This window comes from Ailuropoda melanoleuca, chromosome 14 (assembly GCF_002007445.2).
Source record: "Ailuropoda melanoleuca isolate Jingjing chromosome 14, ASM200744v2, whole genome shotgun sequence".
In the NCBI taxonomy this organism is placed as follows: Eukaryota; Metazoa; Chordata; class Mammalia; order Carnivora; family Ursidae; genus Ailuropoda; species Ailuropoda melanoleuca.
This window is the reverse complement of record NC_048231.1, coordinates 55,247,083-55,259,268: the sequence shown is the minus strand read 5'-3', so window position 1 is coordinate 55,259,268 and position 12,186 is coordinate 55,247,083. Positions and strand designations below refer to the sequence as shown.

The following is a 12,186-nucleotide window of genomic DNA, read 5'->3' as shown; positions in this document are numbered from 1 at the left end:
GATGGATTATTTTTCTTGAGATCATTATCAATCTGTTAATATAATAATAAACAAAATAAAATAGCTACCATTAATTGAGATCTACTACATGCTAGATACTTTACCATGCTTTACCTGTATTTTATTTTTTACAAAAATTATATAAGGCAGTTATTATCCCCAAGTTATAAATGAGAAAACTAAGGTTCAGACAGGTTATGCAAGTTACCCAAAGTCACATAGCTAATAAATAGTGAAGCTGGGATTTATTCCACTTCCATCTGGCTCTCAAGGACCATCCTCTTAACTGGACAGGTAAACACTCAACACCTGTCCTGTTCACAGTACGTGCTGATGTTTTGCACCATGTGATTCCTGCTCTCTGACACGCAGTGATGGGTCATTTCAGATGCAAAGGTAACTGATGAATATCCTGACCAGCAACCTGTGGTATATGGCCTGGTCCAAAAAGGTGAGCCAAGCCAATCACATTCCTCTCCTGAGAATTTGAATTTGGAAATGTTGAGTGTTGATGCACTTAATAGCAGGAGCAAAAGTGAAAAAGGCTGAACAAAGTGTTACCTTGTGTATACTGGAGTAGGAGGAGCCATGACAAGTTGAAATTATGAGGGACTAGAAACTAGGGTTAGCAGAGAAAGACAGTTGGTAGAGAGAAAACTAAGTAGATGTCCTTAAAGAAGCAGAGACCTTATCAGAATAATCATTTGGCCCATGACAGGAAAACTGAAGAGTCAAATACCCCAAGATACCTCTGTTTTCAGTAACTCTTCAATTTAGATGCAGTTCATGTATATTCCTGACATAGGTATCCTTTTTCTTGAGCTAACTGGACTGTGTCTCTGTTCCTTGCTATCAAACAAGTCAAAATAAAACACCCTTTTTATTACATTTTTGAAATATTCTGAATGTTAAGCTTTTATCTGTCATATTTATCATAAAGCATTTCCATTTCAATTCTTTCCTTGTTTTCATTACATTTTGACTTTTATAAAAGTGGGACCATCAATCTTATAATCAGTAATACTTTCACCGGTCAAAACCTTACATTTGCACAAACTATAGTGACAGAAAGCAGAGAGTGACTGCCTGAAGATGGGGGAGGAAAGAAGTGAGAGGAGTCGGGAATGAGGCTTTACAAATGGACATGAAGAAACTTTGGGGATGATGGACATGTTCAGTATCTTGAGTGTGGTGAAGATTTCACAAGTGTACATGTATCAAAACTTGTGATATTGTACATTTCAAATATGTGTGGTTTACTGTATGCCAGTAATACTTTAGTTTTTGTTTTTTTTTTAAGTAGGCTCCATGCCCAGGGTGGAGCCCATAGTGGGGTTCAAACTCAGGACCCTGAGATCAAGACCTGAGCTGAGATCAAGAGTCAAACGCTTAACCAGCTGAGCCACCAGGTGTCCCTAAACCATTTTTTTAAACAAATTCTCTTCTCTCCAGTTAAGATACTTATACAATTCTATTTCATTCAACTTATTATGCTTTATGCTTGACTGGAACTCACCTACAATTTACTGTGGTTTATGCTATGAGAGCTTCATCCAAGTTTACTTTTCTTAGTTTTAATACTCTCTTTATCAACTACATTTTATAAATAGGTATTTCTTTAACCATTGTTTATTATACTTGGGAAGTCATGTGCTGAGCCTATAGTCTTCAATCCATTTCTATTAATATTTTTCATTCCTTGGCCAATTTTTCTGTTTTTAAACCTAATAACTATCTGCTTTGGAGGTCTGGAATTTTGTTCCCTTATGATATTTGTAATGTTTTAAAGTCCTGTAAAGCACTTTACATCAGGCAAGGGTGCTAATGTCACACACAGTTGTTCTTGTATACTTATACAAAATAAATTTCATGTCACTGTTATACACATTATTTTAACAAACGTCTGATGCACTCTATATGAAAAGAGTTTAAATAGATAGATTGCTATAAAAATTAATAGTCTAACATACATGATTTTATTCACTGTTCTCCCCCATCTTGAGCAATAATTTTTATTGGGCTCATATATCCAAACAAGATCTAACTTGTCTGTGGTTAATCCGGCCAAGACAACTACCTTCTGTACCAAGAAAATTTTCATTCTGGACCTAGCAGGCCACACAGAAGTCCGATAACATGCCTCTGCTTGCATTTCAACACAGGACTACTTTCATCATTCAACAACTTCCTAGGTCTCCTTTACTGTTTTCTACTACCTTTACCTCAAAGTTCTTGAATAAGGTTTACTGTTTTAACTTAGGTTTCACTGGGCACACACACGACATGCCTGGTACTGTGCAAGGTTATGGGAATAAAAACAGAAGGCGGCACCCTTGGGAAGTATGTGTACCTTCATATCATGGCTCTTTCTTCATCCTGAAGCAAGTACTAAACTGTGTAGCACACAATAAGACACTGAAGAATAGTGATCTTGGAAAAGCTCCTTCAAATTTAAATTTGGGTTTTTTGGTCTTTCAGGGATTATTGAGTAGTGCTGCCGGACCAGTGCTCTAATGCTTTACTAAATCAGCACTCCACAGGGTAATGCAAAAGGAGGAGTTCAGTGTTAAATGTTGACAAGTTATTCAAAACAGAAACTGCCCACAGAAATTACTTTCATTTACCATTATTTCTCCAGGGGAAAAAAGAACTCAGAATCATAAGTTGTAATATACTTACAGGTGGCTGCAAAACAGATATTGCCCCAAGGCACTAATTTCCGTGGAATTAACCCCTACTGGAAAGTCCTCAAGACACAATAGAGTCTCTTTTCCTGGGAAAAACAAAAAAATAAACCAACATTTCAGGCAAATATTCCCACTCCAAATTATTAATACAATCATTTTTATCAATAATTAGCATGCTTCACCAATCAATATACCATAGAAGGCTGAAAGCTCAGGCTTTGAAGTCATACAGACCCGTGTTAGATTCCTGCCTCTTCTCTTCCCCTTGGGCAGGTTACTAACATTTCTAAGCTTCAAGTTCCTCATCTGCAAAATGGAGGTGACAGTAGTCATTCTGCAGGGCAATGACTGAAAGGTAATGTTAAGAAGACACTTAGAGTGCCAGGCTTCTAGGAAGTACTCAATAAATAATCCATTAATGCATTATTATTGTGGGAAGTATACACTGAAAAACTTCTACTTACAAAGTGTAAAACTAGTAGAGGATATGTTTTTCAAGCTAACTGGAAAGCAAGCAAACACACGTGAAAAAGCAGAGAACAATCCAAAGTGATTTCATATTTTTCAGTGTAATAGGATGTTCAATATGAAGTTCATGTTATCCCAGAATCTTGGCAGATGTCCCAAAGGTTGCCAGCATCAGTTGTCAGAACGTCTATTCAGGATGTGCTACACAATTATGAAATCAATTTTGCGACCCCTAGTTGATGTTCCACCTCAAGAGATAAGGAGATCAATCTCTAGACCTGAAAGATTCTAGAGAGACCATCATACCGAACTCTTTGGAGAGAGCTGTCAGTGTTTTGTGCATGGATTCCACACACACATGGTGTGAGGAACAGGTGGTGCGTCTCAGCACTTTGAAGATATTAGTGACCCACCTTCAGCATGTATTTTGCTGGAGGAAAGCACGCTGCTGGATTAACTGTTGTTTCTATTGCAGCCAGTCTCTTTTCTCTCTGGAAGTTTGTACTATTCTCCTTTTACTCTTGATGTTTTGAAGTTTCACTGGGACATGACTTGGTACAGATTTATTTTTCCTGTTTCATATTCGGAGTGTGCATTCAACCTGAATAAAGATTGTAAAGATTTGTGATTCTCTTTCAGTTCTGGAAAACTCTCAATCATTATCTCTATTAAGATCATTTTCCATCATTGTCATTTTTATCTTGCTCTGGATTTCCTATTAAATATACAATGGACTATCTTAATATATCTTCCATGACTTTTGATAGCTCTTTCATATTTTTACTTTTTTTTTTTAAGATTTTATTTATTTATTTGACAGAGAGAGACAGCCAGCGAGAGAGGGAACACAAGCAGGGGGAGTGGGAGAGGAAGAAGCAGGCTCATAGCGGAGGAGCCTGACGTGGGGCTCGATCCCAGAGCACCGGGATCACGCCCTGAGCCGAAGGCAGACGCTTAACGCCTGCGCCAACCAGGCGCCCCCATATTTTTACTTTTTTGTCTCTTTGTGCTACATTTTGGTGAAAGCCTCAGTACTGTCTTCTAATCCACAACTTCAAAATGTCCAAAACTATAATGGTCATTCCCTACCATCACCATACCCATCCTCCAAGTTATTTCTCTCCCATGTTCCTTATCTCAGTGACTGGCATTACCATCTGTCAGAAATCCTGATTTCTTCTTCTCCCAGGCCTACCTCCTATTAATCCTCTATACTATTATCAGGGTGATTTAAAAAAAAATACAAATCTGATCATATTAATCCCATAAATAAGACATATCAGTGGTATCCCACCAACCTTCAGAAACATGGTTTAGAGGTCATTCGGGGCATGATCTCTGCTTACCTCTTAGGTCTCATATTTTTGCCATTTTCCCCTCACACCCTACCTTCCAGTTCTTCTTTCATTCAATATGTATTTTTATTGAGTGACTGTGATGTTGTAATTACTATTCTGGGCCTTTGGGATACTTCAGCAAACAAAACAATCTCCCAAACCTTGTCTTCATAGAACTTAGTATGAAAAAAAAGCATTAAACAAAAAAAAGTATATTTTAAGTCAGAGATAGTAAGTGCAGTGGAAAAAAATAAGCAAGAGAAGAGAACGCTGGAGGTAGAAGATGAATGATGAAATCTTAAATGACCAGGGAAGGCATTACTGAGATGGTGATATTCGAGTGAAGACTCAAGAGAGCTGAGGGAGAAGCAATGAAAACATCAGAAGAAAGATCACTGAAATCAAAAGGAACAGTAAACGAAAAAGGTGTTGAAGAGGAAAAATACCTTTTTCAAGAAACAGTCTGATCAATATGGTTGAGCAATTGGTGAAAGTTCCCCAAGTCTGATGTTTTGGGGGCTTACAGGCATTTGGCTTTCACTCCGAAGTGAGACATCATTGGACGGTGTTGAGCAGAACAATGACATGATCTAATCTCTATTTTAGAAGGATCACTCTGTGGCTGCAGAGACTAGAATTTAGGGGGACATGAAAGTAAAGAGTCCAGTTAGAAGGCTAGTGCAAAAATCCAAGGCTGATACCTTATACTAGGATAGTAGCTATAGGGGTGGTGGAAGATAGTCAGATTGATATATTTTGAAGGACTTAACCAAGAGGTTTGGCTAACTGCTGTTCTAGACCCTGGAGATGGTTTGACTGAAAGGTTGGATGAGGGTCAGGAAAGAAAAAGAGGTGGCAAAGATGAGTCAAAGGTTTTTGGCCTGAGCAACTTAAAGGATGAAATTGCCATTAACCTAGATGGAGAAAATGTCAGGAAGAGCAGGTTTTACAGGTACGGTCAGAAGATCGTTTGAGAGTCTGAAAGTTTAGATGTGTAGTAAACCTCCTTGTGGAGATGTCAAGTGACTGTATCACAAGTCTGGAGTCCAGGGCAGAGGTCTTGGCCAAGACACATACTTGAAAGTAGTCAGTGTTTCAGTAGTATTTTAAGCCACAAAAATGGATGAGATCAGCTAGGGAAGGAGTGTTGACAGAAAAGAGAAGAGAGACAAACACTGAATCCTCAACTACTCCGAGGAATTGGGGAAATTAGTAGGAACTGGCAAAGGAAACTGGAGAGTAGCTGTAAGGAATGTGCCATAAGGAACCAGGAAAACCAGGAGAGTGAGGCATCCTAGAAAGGAGAGAAGTGTTTCAAAGGTGAGGGAGTAATCATCTTGTCAAAACTGTTTAAAGACTGAGAATTGGCCATGATGACATGGATGACAAGGCCATTTGGTGACCTTCATACGCACATGGTCAGTGAAGTGGTTGGGGAAAAAAAATCTTGCTAGAGAGGGCTTAAGAGAGAATTGGGGTGAGGTGACTCTTTTAAGGAGTTTTAAAAAGGGCAACAAAGAAACAGGACAATAGCTGGAGGAGGAAAGTGCACCAGGAAGAGGGTTTGTTGTTGTTGTTGTTGTTTATAATATATTAATTTTCTATTGCTGCTGTAACAAATTACCACAAATCTAGTGGTTTAAACCAACATAATTTAGTTATCTTACACCTCTATCATTAAAATTGCAACTTGGATCTCACTGGGCTAAAATGAAGGTGTCAGCAAGACTATGTTCCCTTCTAAAGGCTCTAGGGAAGAATCTGTTTTCTTGCTTTTCCAGCTATGGTGTCACTCACATTGACATCTTCCTATTTTAAGGTCAGCTCACTAGTAACCTTAATTTCATCTGCAACCTTAATTCCCCTTTGTCATGTAACCTAACATATTCACAGATCCTGGGGATTAGGACGTGGACATCTTTGGGGAACCATGATTCTGTCTGCTACATGCATTACTGTCTGCTACATACATTACTACCTACCTGTTGTTGGGAATAATCCAAAAGAAAGGAGGAGAGAAAAAACTTGGTGATGCAGGAGAAGGTAGAATCATTGGAGTAACATGAGTTAGCAAATAGAGGAACTGATTTCCATAGGAGCGAGAAGGGTACTTCCCCTATTTAACAGAAGAAAAGGGAGAAGACAACATATGGGGACAGATGCTGGTCAATAGGTAGATGTGGGGGTGACAGCTTGTGGGAGCATCCGTTTTTCTCAAAGACTTAGAAATAAGGTCCTCAACTGAGACCAAGGATGGGAGAAAAGGTGTTGGAGGTGCTAGAAGACAAAAATTATAAAACGGACATCTAAGAGCAGGAGCATCAAGGTAACATCAAGGGCCCACTAGAGGTCTTCAGTCATTACTTAAACTGTGACCATTCAGCTTGTTTCCTCCAGTTGAGGAGACAAAGCACTGGTATACTAGTTAGTCAGGGTAGAATAGCTACTCTACAAACTCCAAATTTCAGTGCCTTAAACACAACTAAAGTTGATATTTCTCTGAGAAATTTAGACTATTTCACCTAATGCACACAATGGATGACTAAAGTAGATGCTATCATTATGTCCTTTTCCAGATGAGAAAACTGAAGAACTGACTCAAGTAAGCCTAAGCCATAATTTTTGCTTTAGGTATTGGTTTTATTTGGGAGTATTTAATACAAAATCTGCTTCAGAAGATTAACTCAGCAAATGTAATTTGGTCACTACATTCATTCATTAACAAATTTTCAGTATCACTAAGCTATATATTTCAAAACAGTTTGTGATCTTAATATTTGTCTTTTAATCATTGGAGAAGCATTTCTTTAATTAATTATCAGCATCAGATAAATTATTTTCTAGGTAATTCTTATTTCTTCTCTTCGTTTGGTTTATTCATATTCTCTTTTCTTGAATCTTGTTTAGTATTTTAATTTTTCTAAGCATTTATCTTTTTTCAAGTTAATTAGTATAGAAGTAATAACTTCTCCCAAATATTCTTTTTTTTTTTTCAGATTTATTTATTTATTTGAGAGAGAGAGAGAGAGTGCAAGCCTGCCCACACAAGCAGGGGGACGGGCAAAGGGAAACAGGTAGAGAGAATTCTCAAGCAGGCTCCCTGATGATCTCGAAGCCAGACATGGGGCTTGATCCCAGGACCCTGAGACCGTGACCTGAGCCTAAACCAAGAGTTGGTCCCTTAACCAAATGAGCCACCCAGACACCCCACCCCCCAAATATTCTTAAATATTCTTAATTCAATTCCACATTATTTCTTTTATCTTATATTATCATTCCTGAATTTTGAAATAATTATAATTAATTTTTAAAGGAATTCCTAATGTAGAACTTTCTATAACCTTTTAATATACTTATTTGTAGTTTTGGAGCTTTAAAACTAATTTTCTTACAGATTAATTTGAAGACCTTAACTTCATTTAAAAGAAAGGAGCTCCTCCTACTGTTTTCCTGGATTCATGCTAATTTGTTACATCCTAGTTTGTGTAGAAAGGATTAGTATTTCATTTACGTAGGCAAAACCAGAATGTAAGCCATGTCTCTCACCATTCAAAAATTTCTTACATGCAATAAAAATTGTAAGTGCTCACTAGGAAATTACCAACTTTGGCAGTAAATACCAAAGGTTAATTCAGCCATGCTTCCTGTTGTTTGGGTAAGGAGTTTCCCTCTTGAACCAAAGAAGAGAGCACAGACTTGTAAAACAAAATGTGGGCTTTGGGTTAGGCCATTTACCAGTTCTATGCATTTGAACAAGTACTAGTCACCAAATATTTACTGGCATTCATGGATAAATAGGCACTATCCTAGAAGTTAGGGATACATGAATAAGAAATATGGGCCCCAGTCCTCCCTTCTGTCCTACCCCCGGACAAGCACAGAGACATGAGTTATAATCCTGGTTCTCTTATTACCCTTTGGGTAACATTGACAAGACAGTAAAGTATTTGAGCTTAGTTTTCCAATCTGTGAAATGGAGGTAATACTACCTACCTCGCAGAGCTGTATTAAGAACTAAATGATAAAAATGCTTAGGTAGAATACCTGGCATATAACAGTGTGTACTAATGTGAGCTCCTTTTCTTTCTCCCTTTGGATTTCTCTGGTCTCACAAAAAAGCCTCACCTTGAGGCAAGAGCAATAGTGTTCGTTTAATAATCATAGAACCCCACAAGAATCAAATACTATGTACTCTGAGCTCCTGAAACAGTAATGTAAGGTTTTCTTTTTTCTTTTTTTTTTTTAAAGATTTTATTTATTTATTCGACAGAGACAGAGACAGCCAGTGAGAGAGGGAACACAAGTAGGGGAAGTGGGAGAAGAAGAAGCAGGCTCACAACGGAAGAGCCTGATGTGGGGCTCGATCCCATAACGCCAGGATCACGCCCTGAGTGTGAAGGCAGACGCTTAACCGCTCTGCCACCCAGGCGCCCCAATGTAAGGTTTTCTCAACCTCAGCACTACTGACATTCTGGGCCGAATGAATGCTTTTCTGTAGGGGGCTATCCTGTACATTGTGGAATGTTCAGCAGTATTGCTGGCCTTGATGCACAAGATGCCAGTAGCAGCTCCCTGCTTATGAAAATCAAAACTGTCTCCAGACATTGCCAAATATTCCCTCGGGGAAAAAATTTACCCCTGGTTGAAACTTTGCATGAGTGGATCATAAACTCACACGTAGTGGGTCTTAAGGAGCATTTTTAAAAGTTAAATGACATAAAACTGAAATAGAATAGAAACTTAGAAAGCATCATAGATACTCAAGTATTGCTTAGTGATATAAATTTCTTTTTTTTTAAGATTATATTTATTTATTTGAGAGAGAGAGAGTGAGAGAGCACAAGCAGGGGGAGTAGCAGAGGGAGAGGGAGAAGCAGCCTCCCCGCTGAGCAGGGAGCCCAATGCTGGACTCAATCCTAGGACCCTGAGATCATGACCCCGAACCAAAGGTAGGCACTCAACTAACTGAGGCACTCAGGTGCCCAGTGATATAAATTTCTTACAGTGAGTTTCAGTCAAAAGTTTGAAAGCCACTGTTCTGTACTTAACAAGACTTTTCACATAAACTATCTCATTTAATCAGAAAACTCTATAAAGTAGGCAGGACAGATGTTATCCCCATTTTACAAATCAGAAAACTGGGACTCAGATCAGCTGAGGGACCTGCCCTCAGTGTTACTCAGTAAGCTAAAGGAAGGATTTGAAGCAGAACCCAAGTCTCTCAACTTCTAGTTACAAGGTAAAAAGGAGATTGTTACCTAAGGGCAAAGATCTCCGGTGTGGTTCAGAAGAACAGAGACATCATGAAGTCATCAGTCTTTGGCAGTGCATCCAATCATTAAAACTAGATATCAATACATTAGATGGAAATTTGAAAAACATTTTATCAAGATTTTTATCTTCTACACTGGCTTGCTAACCTTAGTATACCCAGAGTTACTTATGAAATGAATAAATGAATGAATGGACACTGACAACTCAATTCCTGTTCATCTTCAATCAGCCAATTCCTCTGATCACCTTCAGACAATCAAGCATGCTCCTCCATTTGTTTGGAATCTCTACTCTCCTTTCCCACTGACTTTTTTCTAACTTTTTATTTTTAGTTTTGAAGTTAGCTCTATGCCCAATGTGGAGCTGGAACTTATAACCTCAGATCAAGAGTCACATGTACTGGCGACTGAACCAGCCAGGTGCCCTTCCCCATTGACTTTTAGAATCAGCTCTTTAATAGACCTCCAGGGGCCAGCTTCCACAAATTCCCAGACAGGTTTATTTCCTTCTCTGTGTTCCTTCTATAGGCCTTACCTAATTGTACTGCAATGATCTGTTTTTACAACTGTTCCCTGATACTCCCTGTGCCTTGCAACCCTTTCTACTCCCCCTCCCTCTATCCCAGAGGTAGCAACTATGTCCTAGTTCAAGTAACACAAACCACAATACGCACCACACTGCTTGGAAATGCAGTTGCTGTGTAATACCTGTTGATTGAGCGGAAAGAAAGAAGACAAAATTATCTGACAGTATAGAAGCAAAAGAACGCTGCTGCTTCCTTTTGAGCTGAGAAGACTAAACTACACATTTCATTGCGGGTTAAAGAAAATGACAGTAGTTGGAAGGCTCCAGCTCTCAGTGGTGGCAGGCCACCACTCTGTAGAGGTGTGAGTACACCGCAGGGCGCTCACACTGCTGCACACGTCAAACTCCAAAACCAAACTGTGGTCCCCCACCACAAGCCATCTGGAGTTGGCCCTGTCACTGCAAAAGTCTTAGGCCCTAAGCTGTCTAGTTCTGCATCCCCACATGGTAAGAGTCACTTAGGACCCCAGTTAAATAGATGGCTTCAAAGGACTTGCTCTAGAAGATTCTGAATCATTAGGTTGGAGATAAGGCACCAGTATTTTGTATTTTTAACCAGCAGCCCAAGTGATTCGTATTATCAAGGCAGTTGAGGAAACTAATCATCTTCACGTCACTCACGCTATAGAATTGGGTCAGTTTTTTATTTTTCAGTGATTTTACCTCAATGTTAACTTTGGAATATGCTATCGGCTAACAGATTAAATGCTCCTGAGGTCCTTGAAACTATAGTTTATGAATGTTTAGAACATATTACTCAGCAGCTTTTACCTTCCTTCTCAGCAGGGTGATTCAAGCCAGAGGCAAGGACCATGGGGCCACCCCAAATGTCAAAACTGTTCTGGCCACATGAGCCAAAGTAGGCATGAACCTTATTAGTGCTCGTTTGATCTGAGCGTTACCGTATCCAATCCACTCCTTCCGTAGTTGAGCTCAGGAGAGTTGACGTAACCTGCACCAAAGTCTTCCTCACCAGACTTTGGACCGATAAGGACAGAACTGGGGAGGGCTTTCCTTTAACAAGATGCATTGTTTGAAGCTGTCCAAGGAAAGGAGAGCTGAGGAAAAAAAAGCCCGACTTTTTATTCCTATTTTCACCAAGCCACAAGTCTGCATCATAGTGAGAGGCAGGGGCAAGATTTTGATAGCTCTTGCTGGTCGCCTGTCTTCCTTGCTAGTCAGATCCTGTCTTTCCTTGTTAATCAATCGGGGCTCTGGTGGGAAAAATACCAGCAAACGTTTTTGAAGAGAGAGGAAGTCTTCATCATTCGTGACCTCATGAAATCCGTCTGTGCCAAAAAGATAGTGGTCGTTTGGCTAAGGCCCTGGGGACTTCCGAAGGTTTGCTCCAGTGTGGAAGGGGTTGGACTCTTCAAAACACAGCACTGTACGCCAAGATAAAACCTCCTACCCACACGCCTCACAGGCAGAGACCCAGACCCCGAGCTAGTCCCGCGCGCAGGCGCACGACCGCCCAGAGGCCTGGGCCGGGCGGCCTGGGGCCCCGCGGGGGCGGGTCACGTGGGCCGCGCAGCCCTCGCTGCGATGTCCCTACAAGGACTTGGGCGAATGGGCCCCGCCCCCGGCCGTGCCCTGGAATGTGCGGGGGTCCACCTACGGGACAGGCTCACCCATTTGCGAACAGGAAAGGGGGGGAAGAAAAGCTTACATTGTAACAGGAGGTATAAAAAGACGGAAACTCATTCGAACCATTACATGAACGAACCACTACACAATCTTGTGTCCTGAGTCGCCCGCTTTATACTCCTTGCCATGCACTCGTTCAAAACTGCACTCTTCCAGCACATGGCAACTCCCCCCGCCCGTCTCCTTTC

General features: G+C 40.2%; 1 protein-coding gene across 3 annotated transcripts in view; it reads right to left on the bottom strand.

Annotated features, from left to right (window-relative positions):
• Nucleotides 1–12,067, bottom strand: part of MYOM1 (myomesin 1) — a 162,688-nt gene extending 150,621 nt beyond the window's left edge. For all 3 annotated transcript variants that reach the window (XM_034642225.1, XM_034642227.1, XM_034642226.1), the window contains exons 1-4: nt 9,751–12,067; nt 4,939–5,123; nt 3,569–3,756; nt 2,680–2,773 (exon numbers count right to left, since the gene is read on the bottom strand). The gene's annotated coding sequence lies outside the window, so the exon portion shown is untranslated. The remainder of the gene's footprint in view (nt 1–2,679; nt 2,774–3,568; nt 3,757–4,938; nt 5,124–9,750) is intronic.
• Nucleotides 12,068–12,186: the final 119 nt, after the last annotated feature.